Source organism: Lathamus discolor, chromosome 3, assembly GCF_037157495.1.
Source record: "Lathamus discolor isolate bLatDis1 chromosome 3, bLatDis1.hap1, whole genome shotgun sequence".
Classification (NCBI taxonomy): Eukaryota; Metazoa; Chordata; class Aves; order Psittaciformes; family Psittacidae; genus Lathamus; species Lathamus discolor.
The window spans coordinates 45,472,854-45,498,244 of NC_088886.1; the positions used below are offsets into that span (position 1 = coordinate 45,472,854).

The 25,391-nt window shown below is 38.4% G+C and overlaps 1 long non-coding RNA gene across 1 annotated transcript in view; it reads left to right on the top strand.

Annotated features, from left to right (window-relative positions):
* The window catches only part of LOC136010964 (uncharacterized), a 53,845-nt gene extending 41,966 nt beyond the window's left edge, over window positions 1-11,879 (top strand). Inside the window, exon 3 of the long non-coding RNA XR_010611110.1 lies at window positions 11,726-11,879. This is a non-coding gene — a long non-coding RNA (uncharacterized LOC136010964). The remainder of the gene's footprint in view (window positions 1-11,725) is intronic.
* Window positions 11,880-25,391: the final 13,512 nt, after the last annotated feature.

Genomic DNA, 25,391 nt, shown 5'->3' on the forward strand with positions numbered 1-25,391 from the left:
AAATTCAAAAGCTCTGTTGTGATCACTTGTTGAAACAGCTCTGACTTATCGCACCGATAAGGTTCCCTGATGCTGACAAGCTAAACAACTTTCACTTGGTGCAAAACCCTGCCAAGCAAACTTGCCTCCAGATCTTATCCGCAGTGTGAAGGAGGTGTCTTACAGAAGCTCATTTAAACAACTTCACACCATCCTTCTCAATAGGATTGAGTCTGTGTAATCCACATGAATCTCTTGATTTAAACACTGAATCTCAATGCGTCACTGCTTAATGGGTGACAGTCACCATCGAAGTACTACTAATTAGCTTTTTATATAAATGAGTCCAAACACTAAACTTTTGTGAGCATGGCGTGCTTGCCAATTGAAACTTGGAGCAAAGCTCTGAAGAGCTCCTCTTAATTCCACGCGTGCCTCTTGGGCATGTTTTCTGTTTTGATGTCCTACAGGTATCTTCCTCTGCTTTGCTGATCATATCCTAAAATACAGGCTTATTTTTTTCTACTAACATATCCATTTTCATGGGGGGCCCTGACTATCAAGTATTAAATACTTGTTTTGATGAAGTAATGTTATGGTTTGGCTAATGCGGTATACTCTGCTTCACTGCAGTGACCCTACATTGGTTGATCTTAAACCCTTTGGGGTGCACCAGCTAGCAGCTTCATTTTACCATGTGTACAATTTTCTTTGCTGGAGCACTAATTGGAAGAAGCAGCCCACCTTCTAATGATAATATGGTGCTTGATTGTTACTTGTAATTTGATGGTGTGTTGGCATAGAAATTCTGTCTTCACTCCAATTTTATACTTTTTATTTATATATACATCATACATTTTTTAATCCAGTAACAAATGCCGTGTATTCCTAATGACTTCCATGGCAATTTGAAATAACTGTATATATTCTATAAATAACAAGCTTTTCAGCTGAAAAGTGATTTACATCTTCCCAAGTTGCATGATTTCTTTGTCAGGCTTACTAAAAACTCTCAAGAGGCACTTTATTTTTATTTTTACCTCCCTTCCTTTTCCCTGCTGTTGTATCTGTAATCCAGTGCTCTCAGAAGCCAGAGGGGAATAGTAACCTTCCACAAGCAGGCAAGCTGACAAGAAGTAACGCTGGCTCAAAGTCCTACCCCAGTGCCTTTGCTACAATTGCCCCTTAGCTCTGCAATACCCTGATTGTTTGCTTCCTGGACCTCTTCTAAGTAGGGATTAAGGGCATCAAAATGAATTGTGAGAGGTTTGTCTTTATAGCAATTTTATGCTATGTAGGGAATTCGATTAGAGATTAGTGGTTTTTGTCCATAAAAATTTTCAAATCTCTTCTAAGCTGGATTCTGGTTTCCTGAGGTAAATAAATACAACTTTCCAGTCCTGTTCCATCCACCTGCCAAAATCAGGTCCATAAGGGCAGCCAAAATCTATTATTGGTTTACACTGGTGCAAATCTTCTGACGTTAAAGGTTGCATCTGTGTAACTGAGAGTGGAATTTGGCTTGTGGCCTTCGTATTTTATGTGGCATGGGTGAAAGTCTACAGATGAGGCTAAACTTTTGTGACCAGATATAATGAGAGAGAGCTGGTGGGGGAAAGTGTTGAATAAAAGATTGCTTAAAAAAAAAGTCTGTATACATGCATGTGGGCATATGTGGGCATTTAAATGCTTTATTATTTTTCCTTTGTATGCTAATAAACCTCCATAAATATATTTATATTAAATAAAACTTGCAAATATAAATTTACTCTGAGTTAGCACTTCCTTCCAGAAAAGTGCCCTTTTTTTTGGTCAGTCTTTAACATATGCACAGTAAAGCCAGTCTGTTAGTGTTTTTCTCTAATATGGTGAATGTTTGGGTGTCAGCTTTGCCAGTTTGTTCAGAAGGTAATACCCACCCGGTAATGGTTAGAACTGAGGTTCCGTTGTAATAGAGCATTGTAAGAGGTAATTGTTGGTTTTATTTTTTTCTTTGTTGCTGTCTTCTGTTTCTGTGATCCCTTTTTTCCTTCTTACTATGACACCTTTAGGTGCTGTGATCATCATCTTTTAGTTGAATGCTTCTGTATTCTACCAAGAAAATCCAGTAGCTTTTTCGTATATAGGTTAGTTTAGGTAACGCTTGAAGCCATGAATTTGAAAAATTGCATTAAGCAAAAATTATAATTATGTTTTCTTAGAAAAACATGTTATTTTGGCTATGGAAAAGACACTTGTGTATAGAATCTTATAAAATAATAATAACAAATAGTACTGCCTCTTTCCAAAGAAAACATAGACTAATAGGAATGTTCACATTAGCTTAACGATAATTCTAGAACAATAAATTCAGTTTCCACTTGTACTGTAGCAATTCCATTGAAGCAAAAGGAATTACTCAAGATTTATAAGTTAACAATCTCTTTGCTATTGTCTTTCTTTACATGTGCTTACTGGTGATTTTTTTAAGTGACTTTAAGAAATATCTGTGGGAAGAGAAGACTCTTCTAAACTTTGAGACTATAAAAGAGCATGTCCAGGGCCAAACTGGTTATTTCTGGTTTGTAAGCACTGCTTGTTAGAGAAACTAAGTTTTATTATAGGCGAGGGAGTGATACCCAATATATTATAGCAACTGGAGTAGGTTCTTGGCCCACTGCAGAGTAAGTGCTGCATTACGCATGTGCAAGTTCCTTGAAATCTATGGAGTCTTTCACAAGTGCAACTGAAAAGAATTTCTCTCACTCTTTCTGCCCAGCATAAAAGTTTAGAGTCTGAATCTCAAGCTGTGAAAAAATATGAATTGGGATCTCATGTAATGTTTTGATGTGCATTAATCTCAATGGATCTACTTACTAAAGGTTTTTGGTTTTGCCTTGATTTTTTGTTGTTCAGTGTTTGCAAACAGCGATTACTTTCATGAAGTTTTTTTCTAAATCCTGTGCTAGTGTAAAATCCATCTTTAAGTCAGAAATTCTTTTCCTCACAAACGTTGTTAGTATGTTCTGTATCTGTGGGTGTTCAACTCAGATTCTTAACAAATTTGCCTCAGAGGCTGTTTTACCCTCCACTGGGAATTCAGAAATTGGGATGATTATTGGATCTTTCCTTTCTGACTCTGAAAGAGGAAAGGAAACTGAAAACAGAAGCATACTTGAAGGAACATCTGTACTGGTAGTCCCGTGGGGTTTCCTCTTAAAACATGGCTGCCCAGACTCTGAGATGGATGAGCATTTTCTGTCATCTGAGCCTGTCTAACAAATGTGCTGAGATGTGTGAGAGAAGGCAAAAAGCTGAGTGGTTCTGGCAGAAATTCGGGGGGAAAAACAAAACAAGGAAAAGGGAAAAGAAGGTGATCCTGCCCCTCTACTCTCTCTTGTGAATCCTCACTTACAGTGTTGTGTGCGCTTCTGGTGTCCTCAACATAAAAAGGACATGGAACTGTTGGAACAAGCCCAGAGGAGGGCCACGAGGATGATCAGGGGACTGGAGCACCTCCCGTATGAAGACAGGCTGAGGAAGTTGGGGCTGTTCAGCCTGGAGAAGAGAAGGCCGCGTGGAGACCTCATAGCAGCCTTCCGGTATCTGAAGGTGGCCTATAAGGATGCTGGAGAGGGACTCTTCATCAGGGACTGTAGTGATAGGACAAGGGGTCATGGGTTAAAACTTAAACAGGGGAAGTTTAAATTGGATATAAGGAAGAAATACTTTCCTGTTAGGGTGGTGAGACACTTGAATTTGTTGCCTAGGGAAGTCGTGAATGCTCCATCCCTGGCGGTGTTCAAGGCCAGGTTGGACAGAGCCTTGGGTGACATGGTTTACTGTGAGGTGTCCCTTCCCAAGGCAGGGGGGTTGGAACTAGATCTTAAGGTCCTTTCCAGCCCTAACTATTTTATGGTTCTATGAAAACAAACAAAAAATAAGCCAGGTCAGAGCGCCAAAGCTGGCTCCAGCTTTGTTTTCCAATGGCTACAGTAAGACTTTAAAATTCTGCCTCTGGTCCTAAGTGTGTCAGAAGATGTGCAAGAGAAGGGGATTTTTTTTTTTTGTTGTTGTTGTTTTGTTGTTGTTGTTGGTGGTGGTTTTTTCTTTTGCTTTTATGTTTGGTTTTTTTTTTTTTTTCATTTTTCTTTTATTTTTTTTTCCTGAACTTCTCTGCAAATTGTATGTAATGCTATAGTTTACATTATTTTGTAATAATGTGCTTTGTGAGGAGAAAGTTCATGTTTCAGTGGAGAGAAAGGTGTACTAGGTAGGGAAGAGCCTGACAGCATTAAAAATTTAACTGCTGTGACCTTTACTTATCTTGATACAAAAAAAAACCTCAACAGAGTGACTTCCCATGTATTATGCCTCGCTTCATCTGTGAAGACAGTATCAACATCTAACCATTCTGCAGTGATACATAGCATACTCAGACTATTTTTTTCCTCCTGCTTTTCATCAGCACTAGATTTGGCTTGCATGAGCAGTGAGAATGTTAAATAAATAAGGAGATAAAAGGATATGAGGAATGACATGCTTTTGAACAGTACGTGGCAAGTAACATGATTCTGGCTTATGCTATGGAGCAGAGTGACAAAATGGCCCTAAGTGGCGTGAGAAATCCTATCCTGGGGAAAGTTGATGTTGCCGCTGCTCCTAGCTCTAGCCCAGGGAAGGTGCAGGTGGGTGTTGGTCCCTAGGCTCTCCTGGGACTGTGACACACAGCAGTTACTGGTATCTCTGGGGAGTGGGGCTCTTATTTGTTTGAAAGCTGTCACTATCTATAACACTTATGTGCTTCTCTAGCTAGAAAAAAATAAAAAATACCAAGACACATTTGTATAGCAAGGACTGCTGGAAAAACCTGACTCCTACTACCAGTTTATGTAGAAAACCTGGTGTTCTGGCAAAAAGCAATTGTTTCTGGGTAGGTGATCAGGTTGTAGATTTAAAAGGCAACAGTAGGCATATGGGAGATTCTGGTTTCAAAATCTACTGAATAATCACCACCCCACAATTTGTGAGAGTTCTGAAATCTGTGTTTATGGAGGAGGTAAAGAACAACAGAAGTGGTATGAAGTATGATATTTTGACTTATCTACCTAGTGTAGATTTTAAATTTTAATTTTTTAAATGGTTATTTTTTTGGTATCAAGACTCAATTTTAATACAGTGCACTGTCTACTAAGTCATTTAAGAAAACCAGGTGATGTATGTAATCTAGTTCATGCAGGAGAAAGTGAAAAACAGTGCCTCACAACTAGTTGTGATATGAAGATACTGGTGCATATTAAATGATGTGAAGGACAATACAGGAAACATAAGAATGAACTGTAGCCTGCGGTCTTATTGGAAAAATTGTGACGCATGTACAACTTTGTACTCACAGGTTTCTTTGTTATGCTTTATGTTGTAATGGATACCTGGTGACCAAGGAAATTGGTTTCTGCTGCCTGACGTGGATCAGTTCCTATCAAATAAATGGTCTCCTTAATTTTGTTTTCATTCTTGATATTCCCCCCCCCCAACTTTCTTTTCTTTTCTTGCTTTTCCTCTTTTTCTTTTATCTCAACTGTTCAGAAATTAAGAGTGAAGTATTCAAACAGATTGCACTGAGTAGGTGTTAAACCTATGGAATAACTCTACAGGGTTAGGCTCTGCTTTCATATGTACAGCTCATATTCAGGTATGAAATGCTAAATTACTTTGTCTAATCATCCTGCTATTGCTAAACCCAGGGAAGTTTTGCCATCTCTTCTTTGATTATAAAATTGTGTTGTCTTAAGCCTCTTTCTTTTCAACTTTCAGTTAAGTTCAGTAAAGGGCTCACCAGAGAATGCAGCTGCAGAAAAGCACTCTTCAGAGCTTGTGAACTCAATCCTTTACCTTTTAGGAAAAGATTATGACAAATGATAAGTTAAATTCCATGTCACTGCTTGCAAAATTTGAATTGCTGCAAGCAAAGCATCCAGCAGAGCTGCTGAATAGCATGGTGTAAGACTTGGCACTGTTAGTTTCTGCAGGTTTTGCCAGGCTCTTTTGTGGCTTTTCATATCATATGAATTTTGTCTTTCTTTGTTAGAAACAAATAGAAAACTGAAGGAGCAAAGTTGCTTTAGCTGCTTTGGGCTTATTGAACTACTAAGCAACCAAAGGACATTTTGCTGTAACTCTTTCTTTAAAAAAATAATCACAAAGATTAAAATCTAATTTTTTATCTTGTTTGTTTTAGATTTAGGGATGAGAGAAGGAGGGAGACAGACATCTAAGCCCATCCTGGCAACCATCTGCTCTGCCTTTACTGGTTACTTTCCTTTAAAATAAGGGTGTTATGACACTATCTTGGACAAAATGTGATTGATTGATTGATGAGACTAGTGTTTCATTTAATTCATATATTGAAGCACCTACCACATGTAAAGAACCATATCCCATGAGGGTGTTCGGGCATTTTGTGTGGAGTAGGGTACTTGGTCACAGGGTAATATCACGCTCACTGGGAGTGGGAAGCTCTTGCAGTCAAGTAGAACAGGGACTCTTGCCTCTAGAATTGACAAAGTGGCCTGATGAGGAAAATTATCATGGAGGGAAAAAAAAAAAAAAATCACCACCAGCAAAAACATCCCAAACCAAACCAAGAAAACCCAAATAAAAAACCAAAGCAATGTAGCAGACTGACTTTTGGTCACCTTTCTGTGTCAGAACGGGAAGGTTATCAGGAGCAGAGACCATGTCTTATGGAGCTTCAGAGCAAACCATATCAGAAGACTGCTCCTAGGCTGCCTGAGTTTACTTTAAAACATTTGAAGAGTAAAGGCATTTACAAAAACTGAACCTGGTGTTCTAACAAATGTCCTGGTTATACTGAACCAGTAAGTTTTAAATTATATTTTCAGCAGTTGAGATGTTCATGCTTATGTCTTTAGTGCTAAAATAGTGTCCTTTTAAACAGGTATTTTTTTTGTATATTGCATGACTCAATGAGCAATAAATCATGACTTTTTTTTTTTATCAAGTAATTTTGCTGTTGAAAAATGGAGTAATAAATTTATTTTTGTAAGTAGGAAAATTTTTTGAATGCTTTTTGCAGATTTAGTTTAGATCAAAAAGTTTATTTAGTGTCAAATTAAGATTTAAACACCCAGAACTGAAAAGTTAAAAATTAGTATTAAACAGTTATACTTTAATTTTTCATAAACTTTTCAACATGATTATAATTACAAACAGATGAACATGCCATTCAGTATAATAGAATCATAGAATAGTTAGGGTTGGAAAGGACCTTAAGATCATCTAATTCCAACCCCCCTGTCATGGGCAGGGACACCTCATACTAAAACATCCCACACAAGGCTTTGTCCAACCTGGCCTTGAACATTGCCAGGATGAAGCATTCACAACCTCCCTGGGCAACCCGTTCCAGTGCCTCACCACCCTAACAGGAAAGAACTTCCTCCTTATATCCAACCTAAACTTCCCCTATGTAAGTTTTAACCCATTACCCCTTGTCCTGTCACTACAGTCCCTAATGAAGAGTCCCTCCCCAGCATCCCTATAGGCCCCCTTTAGATACCGGAAGGCTGCTATGAGGTCTCCACGCGGCCTTCTCTTCTCCAGGCTGAACAGCCCCAACTTTCTCAGCCTGTCTTCATATGGGAGGTGCTCCAGTCCCCTGATCATCCTCGTGGCCCTCCTCTGGACTTGTTCCAGCAGTTCCATGTCCTTTTTATGTTGAGGACACCAGAACTGCACACAATACTCCAGGTGAGGTCTCACAAGAGCAGGGTAGAGGGGCAGGATCACCTCCTTCTACCTGCTGGTCACGCTCCTTTTGATGTAGCCCAGGATACGGTTGGCTTTCTGGGCTGCGAGCACACACTGCTGGCTCATGTTCATTTTCTCATTGACCAGCACCCCCAAGTCCTTCTCCACAGGGCTGCTCTGAATCTCTTCTTTGCCCAACCTGTAGCTGTGCCTGGGATTCCTCTGACCCAAGTGTAGGACCTTGCACTTGTTGTGGCTGAACTTCATAAGGCTGGCATCAGCCCACCTCACAAGTGTGTTGAGGTCCCTCTGGATGGCATCCCTTCCCTCCAGCATAACAACCAAACCACACATCTTGGTGTCATCAGCAAACTTGCTGAGGGCGCACTCAATCCCATTGTCCATGTCAGCGACGGAGATGTTAAACAAGACCGGTCCCAACACTGATCCCTGAGGGACACCACTCGTTACCGGTCTCCAGCCGGACATTGAGCCATTGACCACAACTCTTTGTGTGCGGCCATCCAGCCAGTTCTTTATCCACCGAGTGGTCCATCCATCAAATTGATGTCTCTCCAATTTAGAGAGAAGGATGTTGTGTGGGACAGTGTCAAACGCTTTGCACAGGTCCAGGTAGATGACGTCAACTGCTCTACCCCTGTCCATCAGCTCTGTAGCCCCATTATAGAAGGCCACCAAATTGGTCAGGCAGGATTTCCCCTTAGTGAAGCCATGCTGGCTGCCAACAAGCACCTTGTTGTTTTTCATGTGCCTTAGCATGCCTTCCAGGAGAATCTGCTCCAAGATTTTGCCAGGCACAGAGGTGAGACTGACTGGTCTGTAATTCCCTGGGTCATCCGTTTTCTCCTTCTTGAAAATGGGGGTTATATTTCCCTTTTTCCAGTCATCAGGAACTTCACCTGACTGCCATGATTTTTCAAATATGATGGCCAGTGGCTTAGCAACTTCATTCGCCAGCTCCTTCAGGACCCGCAGATGGATTTCATCAGGTCCCATGGACTTGTGCACGTTCAGATTTTAAGATGGTCTCGAACCAGATCCTCTCCCACAGTGGGCCCAAGGTCTTCATTCTCACAGTCCCTGCATCTGCCTTCCAAGACTTGGGTGGTGCAGTCAGAGCCTTTGCCAGTGAAGACCGAGGCAAAGAAGTCATTCAGAACCTCAGCCTTCTCCAAATCCTGTGTAACTTCTCCTTGCAGCTGCAGTGCAGTAAGTGGTTTTATTTGTCACAAGAATTTTAACTGATTTCAGACATCCAGTTTTGTGACTAGTTTCTGGACTTCTTGGTACTGTGAAGAGTTTAGTCTCTAACAGTCCTATAAAGGAAAACTGAGGTTAATGATAAAAAGCTCTGTTAACTACCCGTAGATTAAACAGGACTGTCTTTTTAGGTCAGTATCCCATGTGTCCAGTCAGCTTAGGGAACTGCTATTAGATTTTCTCTATCTGTAGGTGACCAGTGTGTGAATATTGCCAAACTTGACAGCATCTAAACCCTATTGGTGGCATGTGTAGAGTAAGTTTGGAAAGCTCAGCTTTTGATGCACTGTGGTACTGGAGCTCTATTCACAACTGGCAGTTCTGTGGGCACTTTTGATGCAGGCACATGTTGAATGAAAATAAGCATCCTGCTGGACTCTGGATGTAATTCTTTGAGTCAGGTCTTAGATGCCTCAATGAGGGAGTAGTATTGGCTCCCCCTGTGTTGTACTCATTTGGGAATCTCCATCTCTCAGGCCCCAGTTAGACATATGTTACATGATGCCTAAGATAAGGATTCCCTTTCCCTGATGGAATATTCCAGCAAGGGAGTTGTATGAATTCAGAAGGTCAAATAGTTAAAGCAAATGTCAAAACTTTTGGCAGCTTTTTTTTTCTTTTTTAAGGCAGCTGACTTTGTTTCCTTCCTGGTAGGTTATGGTTGGCTGGCTCTACTCTGGGAACAACAGTAGCATGAAGTAGACATTCCTGTGCAGTTAGATCCAGTGCCTATCAATAACAGAAAATCAAAGACTGTAGCACCAGCAATTAAAGCACTTTCAGTTTGTCAGTCTGCTAGTATTTTTAGGAAGCTGATGGAATTTGGCTTGTCATCTAATGCGCTGATCCTTTGCCAAATGTCAGGTCCCCTGCCCAGCCGCCCAAGTCACTCTACCAACTGTCATCCTGCCTTGCAGAAAGTGGAATGCACTGGAGTCGGCAACTTGATGAAGAATTAACAGCCTCTGCCAGCATGTTCTAATTAAACAGCTATATAGACAACAGCTGTGAAAAATTCATCAATCACAGAATGTTTATTATTGGAATTAAACCACCTCATAACTAATGCATAGATTAGCATTGATTACCATCTCCTAGAAGGACCAAGTGGTGCCAGCTTATTGTGCCTGGGCATTTTGAACGTTTCTGTCACTTGCGCTGTCACCCATCTGCTTCTGGTTTGTTAACCATAGTTACGGGGTTGATCAGCTTCTTTGCAGCAAGTCAAGATCTACATCTGTAGCACTGTGATGCTGAAAACTACAATGAATTCTAAATTCACTTTGTCAGGTGGTTCATGGGGTATTTCTGTATATCAGTCTTCTAGGCATATGAACAGGACTCTAGATGTATTCACACTTGAGCAAATGACTTATAACGTTGATTTGTAACCATGGCTAGCTCAGGAACATGCTCACAGCAAGTTCCCCAGTTTCAGTTTCTCATAGCACTCCATCGTGTAATCTAACCATAGGAACAATTGTGTGTCCTTTTTTAATAGGAGGTGTCCTCCTCAGGCAGTGTATGTTGCAGTCAAGCTGATAGAACACTCAATAAAAGCTGCATGAAGATGATGATTTAAAAATATGCTAGCATTCTCTCACATTTGTATATATTCAGTGTAATGTATTTGTGTTGGTAATAGCAACATCTTTGGTTTGGAAGCAAACTTGTCTATTTCAGTCAACATTTACAAGGATATGCGCAATATCAGTAACAGAGGCAGTTCAGAAACACTTGATCCACGTGTTTAAGGCCAGTACAAGGCCGAAGGTCTCACTTAAGCCCTCAAAACTGGCAATACTCTGCCTAGAAACATTATATCCAAACTAAACGTAACGGTCTTCAGCAGTAGAGCTCTAATACAACATCCTTCTCTCCGGCATAAAACTGAACAGAAAAGAGCAAGCAAGAGGTTGACTCCAAGGTTCTAAATTTGTGATGAAGTCTCTTGTGACTTTAGTGCTCATGAAATGATAGTTACAAAATCACACACTGCAAACTGGCAGTAAATCCCTTCCCTCATCTAGAAAAAAGAACTGCTTGAAAGTATTCAATGGCACTAACACTGTTTGGAAAAAGGTATTGGTAGTAGGCTGAAAAAAATTAAACTATTTGTAAATGAAAGAAATTAGTGTTTTGATTAAAGAAAATGCCTTGGATCCAGTCTTGTAATGTTTTTTATTAAATGATAAACAGTGACATTTTTGTTTGTGTTAGGATCTTATTCTACCCTGTAGCACAACAAAAATATGGTTGTCTTGGAGAAAGTTGACTGGATGTCTTTAAATCATAAAATTAAAAACTAATAGAAAATATGGTTCAGGGATCTAAACTTTAGGTTCCTACCAGATAAGCTTATCAGCCAATACCTCATGGCTATAATAAAAACTGTTTGTATTCAAATTTAACTTTAGAACAAACTTGAGTATTACCCACAGTGTGCAGACATCCTTGGTGAGGCATTATAAACAATTCTCACTATTGTATTACTAAGTGGTAAATAACAGTTCTTAATGAATAACTGGGACTTCTTGTGACAATAGATGAAGGCTATAGCTCTGTGTAGAGAACGCCAAAGAATCTCACTCTTTAACTAATGACTTAGGTGGCATTCATGAGAGCTGAACGAATTCAAGAAGCTGAGGAAACTTCTCTATTGGGCATGGTGAACAGAGTTCATTCTGTTAATTGTAAATCTTTCTACTCTTTGCAGACACTTTCCTATGTGCTACCACTGCCCAGGCCTTTGTGAATAGCATATTTACTAAGATGATGAAAAAGAACATTTTTAATGGGTCTTTCAGAGATTCTGCTGTCAGATGCTTTTCTGCTTCACACATGCTTGATCCCGAGGTTGCTGTTGACTTCAGTAAGGGTAAGACTTTAGATTTGTTGCTCTGTTTATTTTCTCATGAGAACAAATTGGGCAAGTCCTTATGTTTGCCACAGAATGCTGGGACTGGCAGCAGCAAAACAAGGTAAAAAATCAACACAAAAGGTGAAATGTTTATTGATACAAGATGTAAGTGCTTTGTGTACTTTGTGACAGCTCATGAAGACTGTAGTCATGGCCAAGCTGAATTTTCACTTACATGAGCAGATGAGCTGGCAGAATGTACCCTGGTATTTAAGTATATCCACTTCCTAGCCTTGCACCAGAAGATGTTAGCTCTAGAGCATATGTACTGTATTGTGGTGAGGTAAGTCTACTAAGCTGCTGTACTTAAATGCTATGCTCAAAATATGATAATTTATTTCTGACATGAGAATCTCCTTCTTAAACTGCTCTGTTGTGTTCATGTACATCGAAGGGTATCAGTACTGAACCTAGCTCGTGTAGGTCTCAAGATGTCCAAAGGCTCCATGAGTTTTGGAGAATGAGAGAGGTTTTTAAAATGTGTCAGCCTTTGCTGCACTGAAGCGTGACTTTACTGCCATACTTGCAATATTTCTTCAATTTAAAAAGAGTAAGGTATACTACTAATTCAGCAGTAAAGTTAATTAATGCAGACTGTAAATGTTTATTTGTTTTTTAATAGCAGCAAATGCATTATAAATGACTCTCATGCTCATCTATTGTAAAATCCTGCTGTTAGGGTAATTTGTAATGTAGCTTTTTCTTATGATAGCTGTTGGCATTGCGAAAGCAAAAATATGAATTTAGTCTTAATTGTGGAATAACCAGCCATGTGAAGTGTAATAAACCTGCTAAGTTTTTTACTGCTGCTTGCCATGTTGGAAAGATTTAAAAATGCTAAACGTATCATGTATATTGATGGATATCGAACTAGCTAATGTACTCTATTTACTTTGAGAAAACTGCTTTTGTAGGCTTCTCAAATCTGAAATGTGTTTTTCATAAATGCAGGTTCATTGCATCCGAGCTTTAAGTACGTTATTATAATTATTCACTTTTGAAATACAAGTGTGGAAAATAGTACAGTTTTATCTATTAGATTGAATATAACTTAGATGCTTATAAAAAATGATAGCAAAAATTAATTTAAAGTTACAGACTTCTTGTAATAGTTTTGGTTTTATGGCATCGTAAAAGTACTTAGTAGTGTTCCAAAGTGAGTATTTGTCAACATTTGAGCTTAAATAATGACATCTGTTTTAATTTACCCCTTCACTCTATACAATTCTGTGTGGCCATTCTTACTTCAGATTAAGTGTATCCTGATTAGCAAAATCTCATAAGTTAAATTATATTTTATGGGTCACTTCCATAGTACAAACTTATGTTTCATTTCTGAAAGGGCTCTATCTGTGAATGAAGAGCTGTTTTATAGTCCTGATTCATGCAGGACATATACTTTGTACTGAGCTGATTTCCATTTACCTAAATAAGGAAAGCTAAACAGATTCAGCATTAAGACTGCTATATAATAAAGAGGGGAATTAGTGAGGTGCAATTCTGCTGTGAGGTGGCTTCCTTAGAGAAGTGCACTTTAGAGAAAGAGAATTAAGAGCAAGTTTGTATTTCTAGAGTGGAAACCTTCACTAGGTGTGAAAGACAAAGTATTTTATAAATAACAAAGAAAAACAATAAGCAGAGGGACAGGTCGGAGGGCTTGAGGGGATGGTATGTGTTATGGGCAAAAAAGGTTACACGTACCTAATTCAGTTTACACTAGAAAACTGAGGAGTTGCCATCTCATATTGACTTTTTGCCTTTAGCTTTAACTAAGTTTTGCCCTTTGGTATTATGAGAGAGAAACCTCCACTTTTAATAGTTTAACCAATGCTGTCTTGTTTTTGCAACTAGTCTTTCCATAGTCTCTTCAATCTTGACTGCTGTTCAAAGTTGATTGAGACGCTTAAATTGATTGAGGTTTTTCCAATATTGCAACATCATCTCTCATGCAATGAAGCCAGTGACCTATCCGTCTTTTCAGTGTTATTTCTGTCTCAAGAAGACTAGTTTGAAAATCATCCAGCTGTTGGTATGCTGGATTCTATATTGGCAATATTTGCAAATATGGTATGAGAAGCACTGTGCTTTTTTGAGAACAAGAGGAACACCTTACATACACCCTCAAATATATTATATGAAAACACTAAAATGTTACTGTAAAGGACAAGTATGCTTGCACAGCAAGAGCTCAACTTCTGGAAGGTTTGCCTTTGTTTTGCAAGTTGGAACACCTGCCGTATATTTGTCAGGATGTTCTCTGCATAAGGCATGCATTTTCTGCTGATTTCTGGTTTGTTTTTTTTTTTTTAATAACTGTGTTTCTATATAAACACATGATTATTTTTGGTCTCTAATCTTGATTTCCATATATAGTACCTCTAACTTCAGCTTCTGAAAATGTTCCTACTCCAGAAGGCAATTACTTGCTTGCTGAAGAACAGTGTTTTAGATTCTCTTTGCTTTAAGCTTCCTTGCATAAAGGGGTTAATTTCATGCATTGGGTCACCCCTTGGTGATTTTAAAAACTGGCGTATGTTACTAAGGAAAGAAGGGTGCAGTATGTAAGCATGCGATGGACTTTTACTTGATGTGCCAAGCTGGCAAGAGGGGAGATAGAAGTGACTGCAACTATTGACCATCCTGTGATTTCTACTTATGATGCCAGTTGCTTGCTTTCTGCTTTATTAGGTAAATATAAGAATTGTTCTTCATGTTGTTGGTGTTGTTGGGCCTGGGAACGACTCTTGCAGTGATGTTGATGTTGGTTTTTGGTCAGTCTTGTCTTCCACAGAGAATACTAGGCTCTCATGTCTGCTCACTCTGCCTTGAAATTAGAATGGTGGATTATAATCAACATATGATACTTAAGGTAAAAAATGTATGTATCCAGATATTTGTCCACCAGCTCTTGTCAGGTTCTGGTGCCTTTATCTATGTTTCCCTTGTAACAAGTTTATTATCAACACTTATTTATTCTACCACAAGTCTTCAAAGGTTTAATTCTAAAGTTTCAGTTTAAAAATATTAAAAGTTTGAAGTATTTATGATACAAGTTTTAGATACTCATTTTGAAATAATAGCACAATATCATTGCCTGCATTTAAGCTTAGAAAAACAGTATTTGCCAAGATGGGAAGAATAATCATAAGCCTATTGTTATTAAAATGCCTTAAAATATTTCCAGAGGGGATTTTCCCATTCTCATGTAGGTCTGGTTGCACTTTTTCCAAGTTTGATCAAGGTGGCAATAACAGCTGAAATATTTTTAGCACCCTTATAAAGGGGAATATATTAGGAAGACTTTGTGAGCGAATGCATCTATTTCTTTTTCAGGGAATCTTCTAGTAGAAGTTGCTCATTATTAATCCATTAAACCAGTAATTTATTTCTTTTGAAAAATGTTAGTGCTACTTCTGGTCCCTTTGAATTTGTATCAACTTCTGTGGGATTTCTGATTTGGTTGTGATTGAGAGCCATGAAGTTCTTCATTTCCCTGTGCAGATGGCATGTGTTTCTTTCCCACCCCTCTTGGCTCTTACATCACACTCAGAGCCTTAGTGCAGCCTGGCTAAATAGTTTTTCTTTGGCTAGTATTTAAGGCCACTATCGCTGTGAGTTAAAATGAAGAAATAACATACTGAATGGTACAGTCTGCGATTTCCAGAGTGCTTGTGAATTGAAGACTTTTGCCCATGCAAGGTTTTTATTTCTGTTTTATTTCTATGTTTTGATTTTAAATGAATAAAGCTTAAATATATTGTTCAAGAGAGGTGAATGAGTGAAGCCCTGCTGAGCAGGTGATGGTTGAACCCCTGGATAGCAAATGAAAAGGAAAGTACTTTCTGCCCTCAGTGGTAAAAGTTTTATCTCCCATTTGAAAACTCTATAGACACATTCATCAAGAAGTCTGACAGGGAAATTAAATTGGGTTACAGCACTGCAAGAAGTCCAGATTATGTTCCCGCTGAGCAGTAACAAATTGTGGTGAACTTCATAAAAAGTTTCTTTCTGTGTTTCACAAAATAATGCAGTATAGAGCTAGTCAGTGGTCACAAGAGACCCTGGGGAAACTTCTGGAAAATCTTGGTATTCCTTAATAAGGAAATGAAATGAAATTATAGATGTAGCTTTCCTTTCCTGCAGAACCACTTGTGTTCTCCGCTCCTTTATAAGTACACCAAACCTGCGCAAGATACAATTTGCTTTATTTACCACAAAATGAAAAAAATTAAATTACTTTCCTGATCACGGGGTAACATATACTTGTGCCTCGGTTGTGGTGGGGTCACTGTTAACTTCCACTGAACACAGTAAGAGATGCAGCTCTTCTGCTGGAAGTCACAGTGGAACCCTAATTTCCCCTCTCCCTTCCCCCAGCCCCTGTGGATTTTACCCCACTAATCAAATAATTATTTTAGTTCAGTTCATCTCACATATGGATTTCAACCAGATTGGTGTTTCAGTAATCTTTGTTATCTTCCATTTATTTAGAGAGGAACTCATACACAGCTAGGATTCAAGTGCTTTTGAACTCAGTGATGTCCAGATCTAGAACCATAGCCTACCTTTGCTTTTTTCTCTTACTGTACCATCCTGCCTCTGAATACCCTCCAACCTGAAGCAACTTCAGACCCATTTCTCATGGCAATAAGAAGCTACTAATGCTTGAAAACAGGTCTGGAGTTGTTTTCAAGCTTTGTGAACTTCAGCCAGCCATTCCATTAATGTGAGTGTCAGGTTTTTAACAAAGTCTAAAACAGAGAAAGGTTTCTGGTGTCAGGTTTCTCTGCATCCTTCTGAAAACTTTTGCATTCGTATGAAAAATTAACATTGCTTATATGTTTGCATGTATCTATGTACAGATAATTAAGTAAAACCTGTAGTATGCGAGATCCTAGATGTTTTAACGGAAGAGAAATTGGTTCCTTCTATTAATTCTTTGTTGTCTCTTCCAGAACAGTTGCATTTAACTACACAGCCTAAAATATTTTTGAATAATGCCTATGCATTCTTAGACTCAAAATAAAAATAAAAATGAGAAATTCCCTTCTATTTGGATGTTCCTATTAGAGCACGAGCATTAAAAGCCATTGGTCTCCAAATACCTTGATTATATGGAAGTTAAGCTACCTTTTAAAAATAGGTACAAATGAATGCAACTGAAAAATAAAGAAGTCTTATTAGGCAAGGCAGGCTGATGTTGTTTAATGAAGTGTGGCATTCTGATCTTTTTTAAAAGCCTTGTTCTTTCTCGGAAAGCAATAGGAGTAAAATGTTTCTCTTATGGGCTTCTGCTTTACACATTGCATGCTTGCCTTGAGGGATTCAAAGCCTAAATAAACCTTAACTCATAAATGACATAAGTATGAGTAATCTCATCCTTTTTCTGGAATGGCTTAGGGGCTGATTGTTTATTTAACAAGCTGGTGTCCTGATTTTACCACTGACACACTTTGACAAAAATCCCTTCACAGGCATTTGAAGTTGCAAAACAGAAGAAAATTGGAAAGAAAGATGGGAGTCAATGCACAAAACCAGAAAGGTCTCCTGACCTAGGTGTTTTCACTATTTAGCCACTATATTTTAAGTTGAAGAGCTAAAATGATTTCTTAGAGCAGTCAGCAATGTTCTGATGTAATCAAACCAACCAAATGAGATATTCTTAAGAGTTGTTGGTTGCTTGAGTTATTAGTATGGGAATTTAGTCTGGGGAAGAGAGAAAACACATCGATGGAAAGATGCAGAAGAGTACTTACAAAAATCCTAACAGACTAAAGTGAAATTTAAATAGTGCATAGGCTTGGTGCCTGCTCATAAAAGGTGAATGTTCTTTATTCTTAGATGTCAAGATTGTTGAGTGGCTGAATTTGGGAACTGCCTTTTGTTCTCTTCACTGGAGCAGCTGGGAGTTGTAGAAGGCAGGTGCAGATGCTGACATAGCATCCGTACGATTAGCACTTCCCAGTGGAGTGTTCAGTGCCAAACCCAAGTGTGACAACCATTGCAAAAGTTGATGTTTTGCCTATGGATATTTTTTCTTTTTCTATTTTTTTTCATTGGTGCAAGTTTCTCTTTCCATTAACTAGGGTTTTCTGGATACAAAACTTCATTCTTTATTCCATTTAAACAGCCTTTCTAATTAAAAAGCATGCCCCTTTCCCTTTTCTTTTCTTTCTTTTTTTTCTTTTTTTCTTTTTTTTTTTTTTTTGAAAGAGGGTTTACAGAACAGTTGGGAAAAAAAAATGAACAACCCCAAACTTTGGTCTTTTGGATCCAAATAGAGAAAAATGAAAATAGTGTTTTCCCATTAATTTACATTATTTTTTATTTGCACAGTTGGAAGGGAAGGTCAAAAAGGAAGGTGAAGAGATTTCCTTTCATGTCATGGATGTTCTCACTTCTGTCATCTGACTTTCTCCAACTGTTTTCTACAACACTAAACTATCGCATTTCCCCAGATGAGATTTCCTGTGCTTGTTTCATTCCAAGTCACAGCAGGCTCTTCAGTGGTCACTTTCTGAGTTCCTGTTTCTGACGTTGTGAAACCTGGATTCTGTTATAACTATTATATTGAGGTTCAAACCCGAATCTTCAATCTATCAACTTTTTCAGTTTCTTTGCATGTACCTGAGATGTTTGTGTTTTTTTTTTTAGCGAACACTTTTTTAATATGATTTCACTTTGTGACCAGACATATTATTGAAGTTTGTCAATGACAGGATTAGTAAACCTTCTGATCAAAAGGGATTTTGAGCACATGATTCTGAAATGAGCAAACAGATTATATTACTAAATGGTTTGTGTTTAAGAGCATAGACATTGTAATTAAATTCTGCTTCATGGTGCCCTGATGTATGTTTGAATGTAAGTAAATGTTTGAAATTGACCCAGTCTTGCCTAAACTTCTTTCAATTGCAGGATGGAAATCTGGAAGGAGTAGGCATTTATGATTTCTCGTATTGTCTAGAGTGGATAACTACAACTACCCTGAACTATTTTTTTTTCCCTTCCCCTTGTTTTGTTGTTTTCAGCCCTGTGAAAACTTGGCAGTAAGTACAAGTGGAGAGAATAAAAAAAAAAGTGAACAGAAGTTTGATTTGATTTTGCTTTGAATTTCATCTGAAATAGTTCACTCAACCCTTTTAATATTTGCAAAAAATTGATGGTGGAAATACACATAAAACATAGTTTAAAAGTTAAAATTCATTGAAAACTAGTATACAGATAAACACTCAATTGGAATAAGCCCAAGCATCTCAAACTCTCCTCAACCAAAAATTTTATTCCTCTATTCTTTACCCATAGTTAATAGACTTGGAGTGGCTCAAGGAACTTGGTAAGAAAAAATTATTTTTACTTTCACTTTTTAGAACAAATAGTAGTGTCTCCTATTTCTACTTCTGACTAGAAAATACTTTGTTTCATTTCAAATTGCATAATTTTTCTCAGATAACCTTTTCCTCTGAAAAACTTTGCCTCCAGTGTTTTCCTCATCTGTTGGAGTGGTTGGAAGTCAAGCAAAAGAATAGGGCAGAAACACTTGTTTTAATGAAAGCTTTCCAACCAGTTCTACTCTCTATGTAGTCTTTTCAAAAACTGATTCTTTTTACTAAGGGATTCTCACTCACATCTGCATTTGTAGTTTCATTGTGTTTGACCTATTAACTAATGCATATAGCAAATCTTTAATTTTCAATACTTGGTGGCTAAAGATGAAAATGGGTCTCATATAGTAACTGCAAAATGAGCTTTAAATTCTAATTAAAAATCATCTTATCAACACTACATTTCACACTGTATAGTTATGGGACTGATATTTTATGAATTGGTTACGCTAGATTACTTTGTAGTACTTTGAGAGGGAACATGGCTTTTTTTTTTTTTCTTTTTTAACAATTTCTTTTGCACAGCAGGGAGACTTAAATTAGTGTGGCTGACATCCTACTAATAAGCTTGAAAATCTTTGGAACAGTTGATCTGAAACTTGAGCATTTTCATTCTGATTGGATCAGGACATGGGAGAAATTCTGTTCTGGATATGCAAGCATATTCACACAGCTTCTCTTAAATCCTGATCCAACGTACACCTAAGTGTGTGTGTAAACTTAGCATATAAACATTGCTGAATCAAAACTCTGGCCCAGAAAAAACTGTCATACCTCACAGGAACAAAAATGAATCCAGGACTTCACCCAATAAGTAAATTTACAAAATGCAGGAGCTTAAATATTTGAGAGAAATATACAAAAAAGAGATGATGAGAAAAATATTGCCATGGTTGACATTCTTCCAGAAGAAGGGTCTTACATATATGCAATCCCAATTAATAACCAAGATGCTTTTCCTGGACTAAAATCTAAACCTAAACCCTAAAATTTTCCCAGGACTAAACTGTAAAAAAGGATTTTCCTTAGCCATGATGCTATTAATCTGCAGCATGTAATATGCTGTTTACTTAAGCAGGAGGTCTTTTGTATGGAATATCATTGCTATCTTCTACCCCAATCCCAGTCACTAATTTGACTTCTTTAATACATTTTGTATAAAAATTGTATTTATAGCTCTCTAAGTATCTGTCTCTCTGTTGTATCTGGCCAGTAGAGTAGCACTAGCATTATAAAAGAAAAATTGGAAAATAGTCACCAGTGGTCAAAGCATCAATCCAGAAAATGAGAAAATATTTTTAAATAGTTGTGTCCTTCCTGTTGCTGTATATGCACCTATGCTAAGAGTGAGTGCATCCTGCAGTGTGGCAAACGATATATATGTGATTAGGAGCTGCAGAATGAATGGTCCAGAAGAATGAAATCCTTGTGAAAATGAACATATCTTGAACTCCAAAATTCTGATCTATTCTCTAGCTTCACAGCGGAATTTACTGCATATTGCTTTTTTAAGCTACTGTCACAAGGTAATATAAACAAGTTTTAAGTGGAAATGCACATGTGCATTCTATTAAAATACCGGTGTGAACACTGGCATGGTCAGACTCAAATGAAGTCACTAGACCTTGTATTTATCTGGCTGAGAGATGAAAGGGTCAAACTTCTGGCCTAATAGTTAATTCTTGAAGTTGTGAAATTTATTTTAGATGGTTATTAAACTTATTCTTCAGCATTCCTTGAAGAGCTTGCAATCTTGCGTTCTAATGCTTCACGATGCAGAATTTCAGACTCCACAAGCATACACAAGAACCACCACACTACTCTCTGGGTATACTTGTTTTGCCATAGAGATGTCATTTGAGCTTTTTAATTTAGGAATAGATAATCGCCATGAAGAAACCATCTATTTCCTAGGCACTCAGAAAATACAGTTCTGTGTGGAATGCTTGAAGTAAGATAGAGTGTTTTAACTGAATTCTAGTGACACCATATTCTAGTGACAACATGCACTCCTCTGCAAAAGTAATACTTCAGTCTTGCACCTGACTTAGGTTACAAATGCTTTTGAATTGACCCTCATGATATCAATATGACAGCACTAAAGAGAAAGATACAGTCTTTTCCCATTAATCCACTTGCCCTGTTTCTCCAAGAAGACAAATGTTATCTAGCTGGAACTAATGTGGATTGAAGGGTAAGTCATGTTAGCAAAGATCTGTGAGTCAGCTGAGCATGTGTATGTCCTTTGGTACTTCCACAGTATGTTGTGGTGGTGTTCAGTCAGCTGAGAACTGAGGTCTGAAGTTCAGTTGGTATTTAGCACAAATGATGTCATCATGCCTACAGGGTACAGTTACACAGCAGAGCTCAAGAGCTGATGCTTACCATGTGTTGGTGTGTAGCTTGTTAAGCTGCACATTAAGGTTATGCATTGTTACTGATAATGTCACTAATGGTGTATTTTGCGTCACTAACTACACTGCATTTGGGTTAAAATATTTAGCAAAAGAGTAAGGCAATGAGTTTTCTAAAGATCTGGAGAAGGGTATACAAATGCAGATTTTGTGACATTCTCCACTGCCATTCTCACCTAGTAATTCCTATTCCTGAAATTCTCACCTAGAGAATAACTTCATTGGGTGTTGGAGCACAGGGCATGGGATAATATGGAGGCAAAGCTGGAGACAAATAGTAGAGAGAGGCAGAGAAAAGTGTGATGACAAAGGATTGTGTGGTGAAGCATTATGGATAATCTGAAAGTTTCATTAAACTTTGGTTAAATGATAAAAATCAAGGTAAAGCTGGACAATTTTCCTAAAGGAAGGTGCTGTCTGTACGCACTTTTAAGTGCTGACAAGTTAGGCGGGAAGGCACAATAACTGCTATTCCATAATGGCAAACAATAGTACTAGCAACCTCACTGTTGTGTGGCATCCACACTCTGAGCCATTAAACCAGAACATCCGAAGACCATCTTTCGCAACAAGCAGTTTCACTAGCTCAGTGCCTCTACTTTTTCCTTCAGTCGCTACATTTATGGCCTCTTTCATTTTCATATGCTCACAAAACAATAACTAGAGGGTAAGGTAGAGCTGACAAAACCTGGTTTCTAGAAAAGCTGGCACACAGCAGTCTAATCCATCCCTGGAAGCCAAGGAATGGAAAAACTACAGTTCGTGGGTTTATACTGGACTTACCTTAGTTAAAGAGAGTACCTAATGATACCTTGAAGACAAACACCATCTTAAAGGTCACAAATGCACCATCTTAAAACTAGATCCCAGCAATAGTCAGAACCACTGCTTTTCATAATTCCATCATTTTCACATGCAAAATTGCATATGTGCTTGCATGATCTGGAGTTTGAGGGCTGGGCTTTGCCTCTTTCAACTCCAGAGCCTGACTCAGCAGGTGTATCTGCAGCATACCTTGCAAATACCAGGTAGCCTGATGGTTACCTCTTTTTCAGGCAGCCTGGTGTTTAGTGCATTTCCATACAACGCTGTGTTGTTTCACAATAGATAGGTTGGTGTAGCTGGCTAATAAAGACAAAGCCAATCCAACTTTTCTGCAATTTTACAAAGAAAATCTCTTGATGTGTATAAAATCTGACATACAATGAAACAATGCTGAATCATGTGAATACGTTGCAGTCTGCGATGGATCAGAACTGGAATGCTGACAGCTCTGAGGCATTTTTTTAAAAGTTGGTAACAGTTCAAATCTCATCAGCTTCTGAGATTTCATCTGTTTCATTGGGAGGGTGGGATAAATGTCTCTGGACATGATGCCAAGCTTGAATCTTTAAGAAGACTTGGATGAAAATTCCTTTCTTCTTCTGACTGTATCCCTTCTCACCCATTGCGATATTATACAAATTGAATTTTGGGGCTCACGAGCTAAAGTTTCTGCAATGGTTGGCAGAAGTGTTTTTTCATCTGATTACCCTTGAGGTCAGGAGGGCCTAATATATTCAGGGGTGTTTCTAATTGAACGAAGCTCAGAATATGTGAGGGTTGTAGACAGCAGCTGGCCCCAGCAGAGACTAACAGATTTGCTGAGAACCTGTGAAGATCTTGGCAGGATGTCAACAAAGATACTGCAGGGTTGCTAGATGCCAGGAAAACAAGATCTTTGGTTTGCGGCAAGGAAAATGGTATTTAGGGAGAATGGGATGTAATAAATTACAATAATAGCACTGTGAACAAGTCTCATCCAAAAAGTATTAGACACTGTGACTATAGTGGGAAAGTTGCGTACTCATTTTCATGCATAAAGAAGCTGAAGTTAGAAGCAGGTGAAAAAAAAAAAGTGCTTTCTTATATTATCAGAGCCATGAAAAGAAGAAAGTTGATTCTATTTGAGAATTGCTTTTTAAAAGAAGTGAAGGATGAACGGAACAAAAGCAATGATAGAGAAAGGACTTAGAAGACTTAAAACAACAGGAAAGAGAAGAGCAGATGTTGGGTCAATAAAATAGAGGTGTTTGTGGAAAACAAGGTTGTAGATTCTTCAGGGGCTTTGCTCTCTTTCTAGAATAGCAAGAAATTGAATTAACATCATCAGGGTGTAATATGTAACTATAAATTTAGGTTTATTCTGGCCATGTATTTGCAAGTGATTTGCTCTGGCAAAATATGGTGGCATTTCTCTGTAAGCTTTAGGTGCTGGAAATCTTAGCTGGCCATTTACTTGTTAAAGTGTAATGGTGTATGCCTCAGTCATGTCTGACTCTTAGATGTTTTCAGGAGATTTTAGGTTAGTCTGCAGGAAACTGCTTGATCAGTTATGCTGATGTGTTCTCCTTCCCTCATGAGAATTTTAGTGGAAAAGGTGCTCTGCAAAGAGCTTGTCCAGAGTTAGTATGCTGCTGAAACAAATTGTGGTATTTAAAGATCCAGCTTCATGAGCAATTTCTGCCCTCCATTATAGGGGCAGTGTTTCACAAATTTGATTTAAATAATTTCAGGGAGATTTCCTCTTTATTTCCCTAGTATAGCAATCCCACTTAACTTATCACTGTTCTTAGTACCTGGTTTGATGATATCCTCCCTGATTGCTTTATCAGGTTAAAGACTTAAAGCTTAAAGACTTGGGTTATTGACAGTTCTGTGTTAACTAAGTGGCTTTGGTTTTCTGGCAGGAAGATAGCAGACTGGGAAAGCAGCTGTTCCCTGGGACGTGAATACTAAAAAAATGCCAGCTGATAAAATCTTTCTGACTTTTGTAGAACTTAAGAAGGCCACTGGCAACTCTTGGAATTCCTCAGTTTCTTGCATCCTTGCATTCCAAAAGAAATGATGTGGCAGGCAAGATACCATTGAAAGTGTAATGCGATGGGTATTGATGGAAATGCCATATGTGTGTATGTGTGTGTGTGTGTTTGTGGAATCCAAAATGCAGACTACTAGTGACATACATGGATGACAAGCAGTTCCTTACCAATATATGGGTCTCTTTCAAAGTAGAAGACAGTGTGGGCTTGTTTTAGAGCTATTAAATGGGCCAAATCCCAACTTCCTTTCATGTTAACTGTCAGCCTGCTCTTTAAGTGGATTTAAGTAACAGTTTAAACCTCTCTGGTTTTGTGGTAGTTATACAAGCCTATACAGAAATCTTCCACTATTTGTGCTTTGTTTCTTTGTCCCTCAGCTCCTTCCACAAATGATATTTAGTTGTGAAGCATCACCTTTAGCCCAGGTATTAAACAGGTAATAGAGCAGATGACTTGGGAGTGGTATGAAGTGCAAGAGCTACAGATCCGCAGAGGTGTTTCTGGTCTCCATGCAGGCAATCTGATGTAGCAAATAGAAAGCCCTGGAAGTCTCAAGATCCTTGGGCATAAATTTCTCATTTTCTAAATCCTGTTAAAACAGGGAGCCGGTGGTAGCAGACTAGTCAATGCAGCTTCGAAAGCCATGGGGAGCTTTCGACAGCAGCTGCTGTGTGTCAAAAGTCTATAAATTGACTTCCTGCCATGGGAGGCCTCCAGTTAGTTCAGCTGGAGAGTTAGTGGGGGGAAGTCCTCACTCTCTGTCCTACCAGCAAAGTGAATATATCCAGGGCTAGGGAGGATT